Raw genomic sequence first — 11045 nt, forward strand, 5'->3', positions numbered from 1 at the left:
CATTGCATTGACGTTTTAAGAGTAGGTATCTGAGACGGAGTTGGCATAGAAGTGACAGGAAAAGCATGAGTAGATAAGGGAAACTGAGGGTGAGGGGGTCAGACTGGAATGAGAGTGTGAGAAAGGGGCATTCAGGGAGCAGAACGAGCAGAAATATACTGGTGATTACTGGCATCCATGTGAGAAGAAGGGCACAGAGAAGCAGACTGAGTGGATGGCAAAGTGACCCATTGAGGAACAGAAATGACAGGAGGTTGAGGGCATGCAGTGGACAGAGAGGGCCTGCAGAATTATAGGTAAATTTTAGTTTGGTCCTGGAGCCATTAGTTGATGCCTGGAGGCAAATGCTGCAAAGGTTTGAAGAGGGAAGAATTAGAATATGTATGGTCCCAGGCTGTCTGAGTCAGGGCCATGGGAGCTTCAAGTACTGGCTCTTTGTGAAAAGAAATGAGGTCATCAGGGGGTGACGTTAATCCAAAGTCACCGGAATTAGACACTGAATTTTCAGCAATGTTAGGTGGGGGAGGAGTAGCCAAAGAGAGAAGAAGCTGATCAAGTAACAGGCAGTGTGGGAGAGGAAAGTTGAGGAAGAGGTGGAGGGTCACCAGATTCAGAAAATTGTGGTAATTGTAGGTCCTCATGGGATTGGATTGTCATTAGGGATGGCATGTACCAAGGCCACATCACCCCAAACAGCAATGGGAACATAATTCCCTGTGGAGACCAGTTCCCGGAATATTGCACTAACATGATTCCATAGTTCTACATCTAAGGTTCCTTTATCAGGAAACCAAGAACAGTGTTCTTCCACCGCCCTGAATAGAGTGACCATAATTTCCATGGTTACTTGGACCCTTCCCTGTTTTAACAAGTCTACATCTAAGATTCCGTTTTCAGGAAACCAAGGACAGTATTTTTCCACTGTCCTGAATAGAGTGACCATGTTTTCCATGAGACCTCGAACCATTTTCTGTTTTAACCAGAGTTTAATATAGAAGAGATAAGTACAATGTTTAGACTCTTTGTGACCCATAGTTAACCCAGACAAATTCACAGACTAATCACCAGTCATCAGGGAGTCAAACAAGTGTTTCTGTGGACCAAACCTATGACTTTTGTCTGCACCTACCAAAGGGAATCGGGTTCCCATATGCACTTAGGAAAAAGAAAAAACAACATAGGTGTGCCAGATATAGGGGGAACCAGTCCCCAATGTTTCAATGTACATTCTTTTCTATTTTCCCTACGTGTTGGCTGGTCTGAGAAATAAAGAGAAAGAGTACAAAAAAAAGAAATGTTACAGCTGGGTCACCAGGGGTGACATAACATGTCAGCAGGTTCTGCGATGCCCCCGAGCCGCAAAACCAGCAAATTTTTATTCGCATTTTCAAAGGGGGAGGGAGTGTACAAATAGGGTATGGGTCACAGAGATCACATGCTTCAAAGGCAATAAAATATCACAAGGCAAATGGGGGCAGAGCAAGATCACAAGGCCAGAGTGAAATTAGAATTACTAATGAGGTTCCATGTCCTGCTGGGCACACATTGTCATTGATAAACATCTTAACAGGAAACGGGGTTCGAGATTAGACAGCTGGTCTGACTAGAATGCACCAGATTGGAATTTCCTAATTCTAGCAAGCCTGGGGGCGCTGCAGGAGACCAGGGCATATTTCATCCCTTATCTACAACTGCATAAGACAGACACTACCAGAGCGGCCATTTTAGAGACCTCCCCCTGGGAATGCTTTCGTTTTTCCAGGGGTATTCCTTGCTGAGAAAAGAATTCAGTGATATTTCTCCTATTCACTATCTGAAAGAAGAGAAATATGACTCAGTTCTGCCCGGCCCCACAGGCAGTCAGACTTTATGGTTATCTCCCTTGTTCCCTGAAAATCGCTGTTATCATGTTCTTTTCAAGGTGCCCAGATTTAATATTGTTCAAACACACATACTATACAAACAATTTATGCAGATAATGCAATCATCACAGGGTCCTGAGGCGAGACACATCTTCAGCTTACGAAGATGACCGGATTAAGAGATTAAAGTAAAGACAGGCAAAGGAAAGTATAGGAGTATTGATTGGGGAAGTGATAAATGTCCATGAAATCTGCACAGTTTATGTTCAGAGATTGCAGTAATGACAGGCGTAAGAAATTATAAAAGTATTAATTTGGGGAACTAACAAATGTCCATGAAATCTTCACAATTTATGTTCTTCTGCCGTGGCTTCAGCCGGTCTTTCCATTCAGGTTCCCTGACTTCCCACAACAGAGAATAAGTTTCAAATGTTTTTAATCACAAAATTCTTAAATATTTGAGATGATAAATATGTGAATTAGCTTTAAGTTTGTCATGCGATATTAAAAATTCTAATACCACTTTGCAACCCATAATTATATACAGCTATAATTTTTCATCAAAAATTAATAATAGTATTTCATTTCTTACAAAAAAAGTAAGCATAAGCCTTTTTTTTACTAATTTTTTATATATATCTGGTGTCTCTTCTGCCTCATGATCATGGTCTTCCATTTATTGCTTTGTACAAAGCATCCTTAAATGCTACAGGAAAGGATGACAAGTGGAATACCAGCTTACCTCTCTGTTGTTACTTTCTCATTATCTCAAATTCCTCATATATTTTATTTACTTTTATTTACTTTCTTTACTTTTTCTACCCGGTAATGTTGGTCTGAAGCAAAATAATGATGTATCCATTATACCTAGAAAAGGAAATCTGTACTTATAAGCAAAGTCTGTCCTTTGTTTGTTTGTTTTACTTTGTTGCTTAAATTATGATTGCCTGAGAAGTCACCAAATAAGGGTAAAATGGGAGCCATACTATATTCTTTGCCTGGCTATATCTGCTATTGTCAAATAATGGAATTTTATGCCAAGTCATTGCCTCAGGTCCTTACGGGATCCAAGCTGCTTAATTTATTCCTTGGGCTTATTAATTATTAGTTCTGTGACCTGGTTAACATCCTTAAGGTCTCTGTGTATCAGTTTATTCATATGGAAATTGGGGATACTAATTATTGTGGAGTTTTTGTGAAAATTAAATTATTTAATATATATTGTTACCTATTTTGATGATGGCAATAGTATAATAATTAAAACACTAATAGCTGTTGATACCACATATATAAAACAAAAGTTGTTGTTATCCTGTAGGAGAGAGTTACATATTGTTACACAGTTCTATATCTCTAACTATCCAATACATGTATTAATATAATGCCTGTGTTGTAGTCATAGACAAAGTATGCACTTTTATTCCAGTCAAAGTTTGAAGCTAAGATTTACATATACCATGTTCCCTTTATTTTTGGCATATTGCAGGACTATTTTTAATAATATTACACTTGAACTGCTAATGATATTCTAAATAGCTATGAGAATAAATACATACCTGAAAAATTTTATTATAAATGAAAAAATATATCATTATGTTCCTTGAATATATTCACTAACAAAATTTCTTTGTTATCTTATCCAACTGTTTTCCTCATTCTGTACTAGATGTTTAAGAAGAATTGCTAAGCTATGAATTACATTCTCTGGCATCTCTATGAAGTTCTCTGGAATGAAAATATCAATTTAGTGTACCAGTTATGCAATTTCTATGCATTGAGCATAAAGTAGCAGTTTTCATTAGCAGGTTTTCACAGTCAAAACTGTTATTTCTCTTCCAACATTTCTAATTCAAAATTCAAGCTGCTTGTTTGCAAACAGAGAAATTGGAACTTGTTAATTATGTTAATCATCACTTATAAAATTTATTGAATGTCTCATAATCTAAAGAACAATTGAAAACTCACATTTTTATGCCTGTCTACAACTATTTAGTTATCTATCTATCTCAATCTTTCTCTCATTTTGATTAAATAACTAAGGCATTTTTTTTCAAGCCATGTTTTTCAGTCATTAATGATGTTATTAAGGGATTTAGCTGGGTTTTCTTTTGTTTTTTGTCCCCGAATCAAATTGCTTTAAGAGCTCCATGAATGAATAGAAGAGATAGAATAAGCTACAGAAGCTTACAATTCTGTGTAATATCTGGGCTAGAAATTTGATAGGTATAATGTCTTTCATTATATCATATTTCAGAAGCATTTAAGATGTGTAAAGTCTAAATCACTAATTTAATACAACATTATAATTTTATTGTCATTCTTTTCTCTTAGGTCAGATTAAAATAACATTTTAATTGTTTTTATTAGTGGTAATACATTTTACTTTAATATTTATTACACATCAAATACCACTAGCATTTTAGATTACCTTTGTCTTCTCATTGTATCAAATCAATTTTACAGTTAAAAGTCTTATTTTATATATTTTTAAAGAATCTGGTAAACAAAGCAAAACCTATACATAAAATATAATGTGATATTTCATTAGAACCCAATGTCAGCATTATTTAACTCAAAGTTAATATTAAAATCATGTATGCTATGAAGATTTATCTCTTCAATAGCTTCTGCTTTCCTAAAAGAAAATATATCTAGAAAAGCAATGTGAGTTTAAAAGTGAAACATTTTTGTGTATTGCCCTACCTATCTTTGTTCAAAAATACTTTTGTCTACTTTAAAAAATTTTTTATCATAATTTGAGTGATCTTTAAATTCTAATATCAAAAAGTAAGTTCTTTGGAGGGATTTCAAAATTGCATATCATTTATATTGTTTCCAGGGAAATTTAGAAAATTAGTATATCATTTATTATGTGCTGTGAAGGGATATTAGCATTACACTAGTAATAATTTCACACTACCTAAAATATAAATTAAGTAATCTATGCTGGCTTCAATGTATAATGTATTTACTACATTGGGGATATACTAATTCTCAGTAATATATGTTTCTAGCTTTACAGGACCATGGAAGACTCTGTGTTTTTCCTCTCCTTGAGGCAATCATAATCATCCCTGTTCCCCAACCCCTGTGAATAACTCACAAGTATCTATTTACGTCCTTTGCTCATGTTGAGTTGGGTTATTTGGGGTATTTTTCTCATTGAGTTGTGTGAGTTCCTTATATATTTTAGATAAGAACCCATTATCAGATAGAAGATTTGCAAATATTTTCTTCCATTTCATAGGTTGTCTTTTCATTTAGTTGATTGTTTCCTTTGCCATGCAGAAGCTTTAGAGTTTGATGTGGTCTCACTTGTTTATTTTCGCTTTTGTTTACTGTGCTTTTATTTTATTTTCACTTTTGTTTACTGCACATTAATTCTGGGGACTTAATGTACAGCATGGTGACTGTAGTTGGTAATACTGTATTGTTGACTTAAAATTTGATGAGAGAGCAGATTTTAAGTGTCCTCACCTCCTGCTCGAATACACAAATGGTAACTATGTGTGGTGATGAATGTGTCAATTAATATGACTGCAGTAATCTGCACACAGTATATAAACATTTATCAAATTATTACGTTGTGCATCTTGATGTACAGTCATGCATCTCATAATGACATTTCAATGATGGACCACATATACAAGGTGGTCTCATAAGATTTTAATGGAACTGAAAAATTCCTGTTGCCCGGTGATGTGGGCGCTGCCGTAACATCACAGCATAACTCATTATTCACATCCTGTGGTGATGCTGGTGTAAACAAATCTGCTGTGCTGCCAGTCACATATAAGTATAGCACACACAATCGTGTATAGTATCTAATACTTCCTAATGATAACAAACAATTATGCTACTGGTTTATTAATTTACTACGATATACTTTTTACTGTTATGATAGGGTGTTCTCTTTCTACTTATACAAAAATGGTTAACTGTAAAACAACCACAGACAAGTTCTTCAGGAGGTATTCTAGAATAAGGCATTGTTACCACAGGAGATGACAAGAGATGACAATGAATAACGCGTTGTTATCATAAGAGACAACAATGAATAAGGCATTGTTATCATAGGAGATGACAATGACACTTCCATGTGTGTCACTGTCTCTGAAGACCTTCTGGTGGGAGAGGATGTGGAGGTGGAAGACAATGATATTCATGATCCTTATCCTGAGTAATCCTAGGCTAATGTGTATATTTATGTCCTAGTTTTTAACAAGGTTTATAAAGTAAAAAAAAAAAAAAAAAAAAAAAGGAAAAATATAAAAAAGCTTATAAAACAGGATATAAAGAAAATATTTTTGTACAGCTATAAAATGTGTTTTAAGCTGTTGCTACAAAAGAGACAAAAGTTTTAAAAATATAAAAGTTAATATAGTAAAATAGTTACAGTGAATTACAATTAATTTATTATTGAAGAAAGACAATTTTTAAAATAAATTTGATGTAGCCTAAGTGTACAGTGTTTATAAAGACTACAATAGTGTACAGTAATGTCCTAGGCCTTCACATTCACTCAGCACTCCTTCACTGACTCACTTATTGCAGCTTCCAGTCCTGCCAGCTCCATTTATGGTAAATGCCCTACATAGGCATTCCATTAAAAAAAAAAAAGTTGATATCCTATTTCCACTGATGATTTTATATGCTTAGAATGTTTAAATACATAAGTCTCTCTGTGTTCCAATTGGCCACAGTATTCAGTACAGTAACATGATATACAAGTTTGCAGCTTAGGAGAAATAAACGACACCATATAGGTTAGATATGTAGAAGGCTGCCCCATGTAGGTTTTTAGAGTACACTCTATGTTGTTTGGACAACAATGAAATCACTTAAAGGTGCATTTCTCAGAGCACATTTCTGTCACTAAGCAACTTGTTACTCTATATAATTTGTGTTTGTCAATTAAATCTTTTAAAATTTAAAAAACTCAGATTGGATTTGAAAGCTGGTGCTTATGTTGATTTACAGCTTTTGTTTGTTTTGCCCAAAGACTCCAAATAATTTGTTTTTCCTCTGGATTTTTTTGAGATGGAGTTTTGCACTGTTGCCTGGGCTGGAGTGCAATGGCGTGATCTCGGCTCACTGCAAACTCTGCTTCCCGGGTTCAAGTGATTCTCCTGCTTCAGCCTCCAGAGTAGCTGGGATCACAGGAGCCCACCACCACACCCGGCTAATTTTATGTATTTTTAGTACAGATGGCACTTCACTATATTGACCAGGCTGGTCTCGAACTCCTGACCATGTGATCCGCCCACCTCGGCCTCCTAATGTGCTGGGATTACAGGCATGAGCCATCGCACCCAGCCAACTGTTTTTTGTCTGTTTTCTAGTTTCTGTACACCTAGAAGGGTATCTCTCAAAAATGTTGTAGCGTCATTGAAAGCAAGTTTAATTGCTCGCAATAACAGGTAAGACCATAGATGAGCTGCTGTCTTTTACAGAACACATGGCAAGAAAAGTAAGCAAGGATGGTAGATGAGTTAAAATTTAAATGAAATATATATTCTTGGAATATAATATATCCTAATTATCATATATTTATACATTTTCTAAATATGTTTTATTGGTTGATGTATAGAAAGAGGATGAAATGGAAAAGTGAGATAAGCCATTTTGGAAATTAGAGAGAACATTACTAGACTTTACATAATTTGGTTTAATGAACTGTAAGCTTGGAGTGGCATAAGAAGGTTTCTGTTGCGCAATTTGAAAGTTTGTCAACCCTAGAATATTTCTTCAATCTTACTGTGCCTCAATTTTTCTATTTGTAAAATGTCAGTCTCTCATGCAAATGAAAAATTCTTATTCTAACTGTGTTATAAAATTTTTTCGTAGACAAATGTAGAGATGTGGTAAAGAAAAATCAGATCTCAAGAAGTGAGAAAAAAACTTTAAATTTTTTTAGATGTGTGACTTTTTTAAAGCAAAAAAAGGTCAGAAAAATGTAAGTACAACATTTTCTAAAAATATTTAATGTCACCTGGTGGCTTCCTGTTGACATAAAGGGATGTTTTAACCAACAATAAATGTTCCAGAATTAAATGTCTCAGTGTTGCATATGGAACACAAATGGAAAAAGGGAGAACATTTTTTGCTACTCTTTTCTGCTTTTAGCTTAGAAGTAATTGCCTGTAATGAGAGTGCATTATACCATATCCCCGCAATGCACATATTTAGATTCAAAATTAGAGATATGGGGTGACGGTAAAGTTTATGGAAGATCCTCAGTACAATGATGTGTGAATTGAACTACACTCACAAACAAATTGTTATCACAGAAAGAGTGAACTTTCTTAAGAGGCTAAATAGTACGAAGACTAGATAAGGAAAGATGCAGGTTCAATTCGATTAATATTTTTAAACATCTAAAGAAAGAATATATACATCAGAATTTTTCAAATGCTTGACAGCATGGAACCTCAGAAAAAAAAAAAAAAAACATTGAGAAGACAAATTCACAATTGCTTTTCTAATCACTGCCTATAGCAAAGGTTCTGTACCCTAAGAGTCAGTTATATCTCTTATCAGATATTACTGACATCTGATATCTGGTATCTGATATTGAGAAACATGTATTTTAAATGTTGGTGGTGTATGCAGCTTAGTGTATTAAAATGCTAATTCATTTTACCGTAGTCCATACTTACTTACCAAAGCATTAGTGAGTTGTAATTTGGTTCTCCTTATGTGTTCTATAAACAATGTTAGTGTTCTTATACTTTAGAAGGTAGATTTTAAAGTATAACAGGGCATTGTTGTTACATACTTTAGCACCTGATTACTCTAATTATCAACATGAGTCATCTGTCCAAGAACAGTCAAATCTGGAACTTGATGACATTACATTAATTAATCAGTTGAAAACATTAACAATTAATTTACACACACAACCATACATACATGGGCTGCCTAATATGTGTGAGATATTGGGAATAAAACATGGTGAGGAAAATATTCAAGAATGGTGTTTTTGTGGTTTTTTTTTTTTCATCCTTGCAGTACTGCTACATGTTTAGAATCTTTTGAAAAGTTAGAATCTGTTGAAAAATTATAACTATATTCTGATCTTAACATCATAAATTCATATCTTCATTTGTGCTGTGGATTGTAGTCAGGGAATTCTATTACATTTAGTGAAAATTCCTTCATAAACAAAACAAAACACAAACAAACCAACCAACCTACAACACGCCACAGTGAGTGGAGTTGCTGGTAACATTATGCTCCAAGCCATGAAGTCTTTGAATTCTCTTGGACATTTTATGCTTCACAAGTCATAGTGAGTCTTTACACCATTGATAACAATTTATGAAACGTCACTACCTAAGCAGGAGCACTGCAATGTAAAAAACAATCGTTCTACTTTGCCACAAATCAGACCCACTGAGATTCTGCCTCCTTGTTATTTGCTTGTTTGTGAGGCCTCAACTGACTAAAGCCTGCTCAAAAAGGCATCTAAATATCTCAGGACTGTCACAGCCAAGAAGAGGCTCTAGCTTTCCAGGGCATTTGAGAGACAAGTGAATGTCAAGAAATCTCCTGTAAAAAAGAAAAAAAAATCCACTTTGAAAACTTTACTGAAATATGGACAATTTATCATGTTTCTCCATGTTTACTTTGGTTTATATATAATATTATTTTACTTTCATAAACATTATTCTATTTTTGTTTGAAAATTATACGTCTACGTTTTATAGCATGTTTTTGAAAATAGACATTTAATGTCAAAATAAAAAAGAAGCATGAACAATATACCACTATTCAATTATTTTTTAATCCTTTGATGTTGGTTTGTTTGTAGCTGTTAAAGTAGTCAATTCTGTAAAAAATGTCATTTGAGAAATGTTTTCATATAAGATCTGTAGTGCAGAATGTAACTGACAAGGCCTATATACAGACACACTATCAGCCACTTTATGATTGATTTTGTATTTTTAGTGAAAATGACAGTTGGTTATGATTTAAAGCTGGAAGCATTGGCAGAAGATATGCTAATACTTTGACAACACTTACCAAGCTAGCAGGAAAAGTGACAAGATAAATAGCACTAGGCAAAAACCACTCAATAAATATATGACTAGTTTGAGGCTAATTAACCCTATCATAGAAGCTGGGTCTTACAGACGAGTAGTGCCGAGGCACAAATGCTGAGAGACATGGTGAGAACACTTTACATCTACTGTTGTTTTTTTTTTTTTTTTTTAAGCATTTTTCAAATATATAACACATTGTTATTAACTATAGTCACCAAGTTGTACAAGAGGTCTCTTGGACTAATACTTGCCATCTGGCTGAAATTTTGTATCCCTTGACCAACATCACCCCAACCCGCCCCGCCCCACAACACACAAGCACCCCAGCCACTGGTAACCAGCATTTTACTCCTTAGTTTTATGTGATAACTACAAGGTGTCATACTTCATATGTTAATTAGCTAGATTTAGTCATTCCATAACGTACATATACTTCAAAACCTCATGTTGTACATGTGACTTTTTTTCTGAAAATTTTTTTAAGCATTAAAAAAAGAGAAAGAGTGGACTCCTTTGCAATTCAAGCAACCATAAACGTATGAGGATTTATCCAGGGTTAAGGTAAAACAAGACAAATTCATGGTTCTGTTATTATAAATATTGTAGAAGAAGATAGGTAGCATTCGGGGTTCTCAGAGACATTTGAATAAGTGGAAGTAGGAGTAGGTAAAGGTTGAGGGGATGCTGAGCCACCAAGGCAATGGGTGGCCATGAACTGGCCATGAACTAGCCAGTTCACCAGTGTCTGGCCAAGTGCGCTATTGCTGAAGACTTGAGTGCTAGTCATAGTGAGGAATTACAACATTGACATAGGAGATTAGGACAATTGCAGACAGCACCTACCCAGGAAAGGAATAGGAGCAATGGGAGCTATAGAAAATGTTTTGCCTCAGAATTTGCTCATGCGTGTCTCACACTTGGGCCAGGGAACCTCAGTCTTGTTTCAAATAGAAATGATTTGGCCAAGAAAAGTAAAGGATATACTGGGTTATTGATAGCCAAGAAAAACAGGGTATCATCAATTTGCAGAGGCAATGTACTTTATTTTCTATGATTTTCTAATATGTGAAAAACAACAACAATAAAAAGCTGATGATAATACTGATCCAGCATATCATATACTTGGTCCATAAAATAC

This window comes from Macaca mulatta, chromosome 7 (assembly GCF_049350105.2).
Source record: "Macaca mulatta isolate MMU2019108-1 chromosome 7, T2T-MMU8v2.0, whole genome shotgun sequence".
NCBI classification, from domain to species: Eukaryota; Metazoa; Chordata; class Mammalia; order Primates; family Cercopithecidae; genus Macaca; species Macaca mulatta.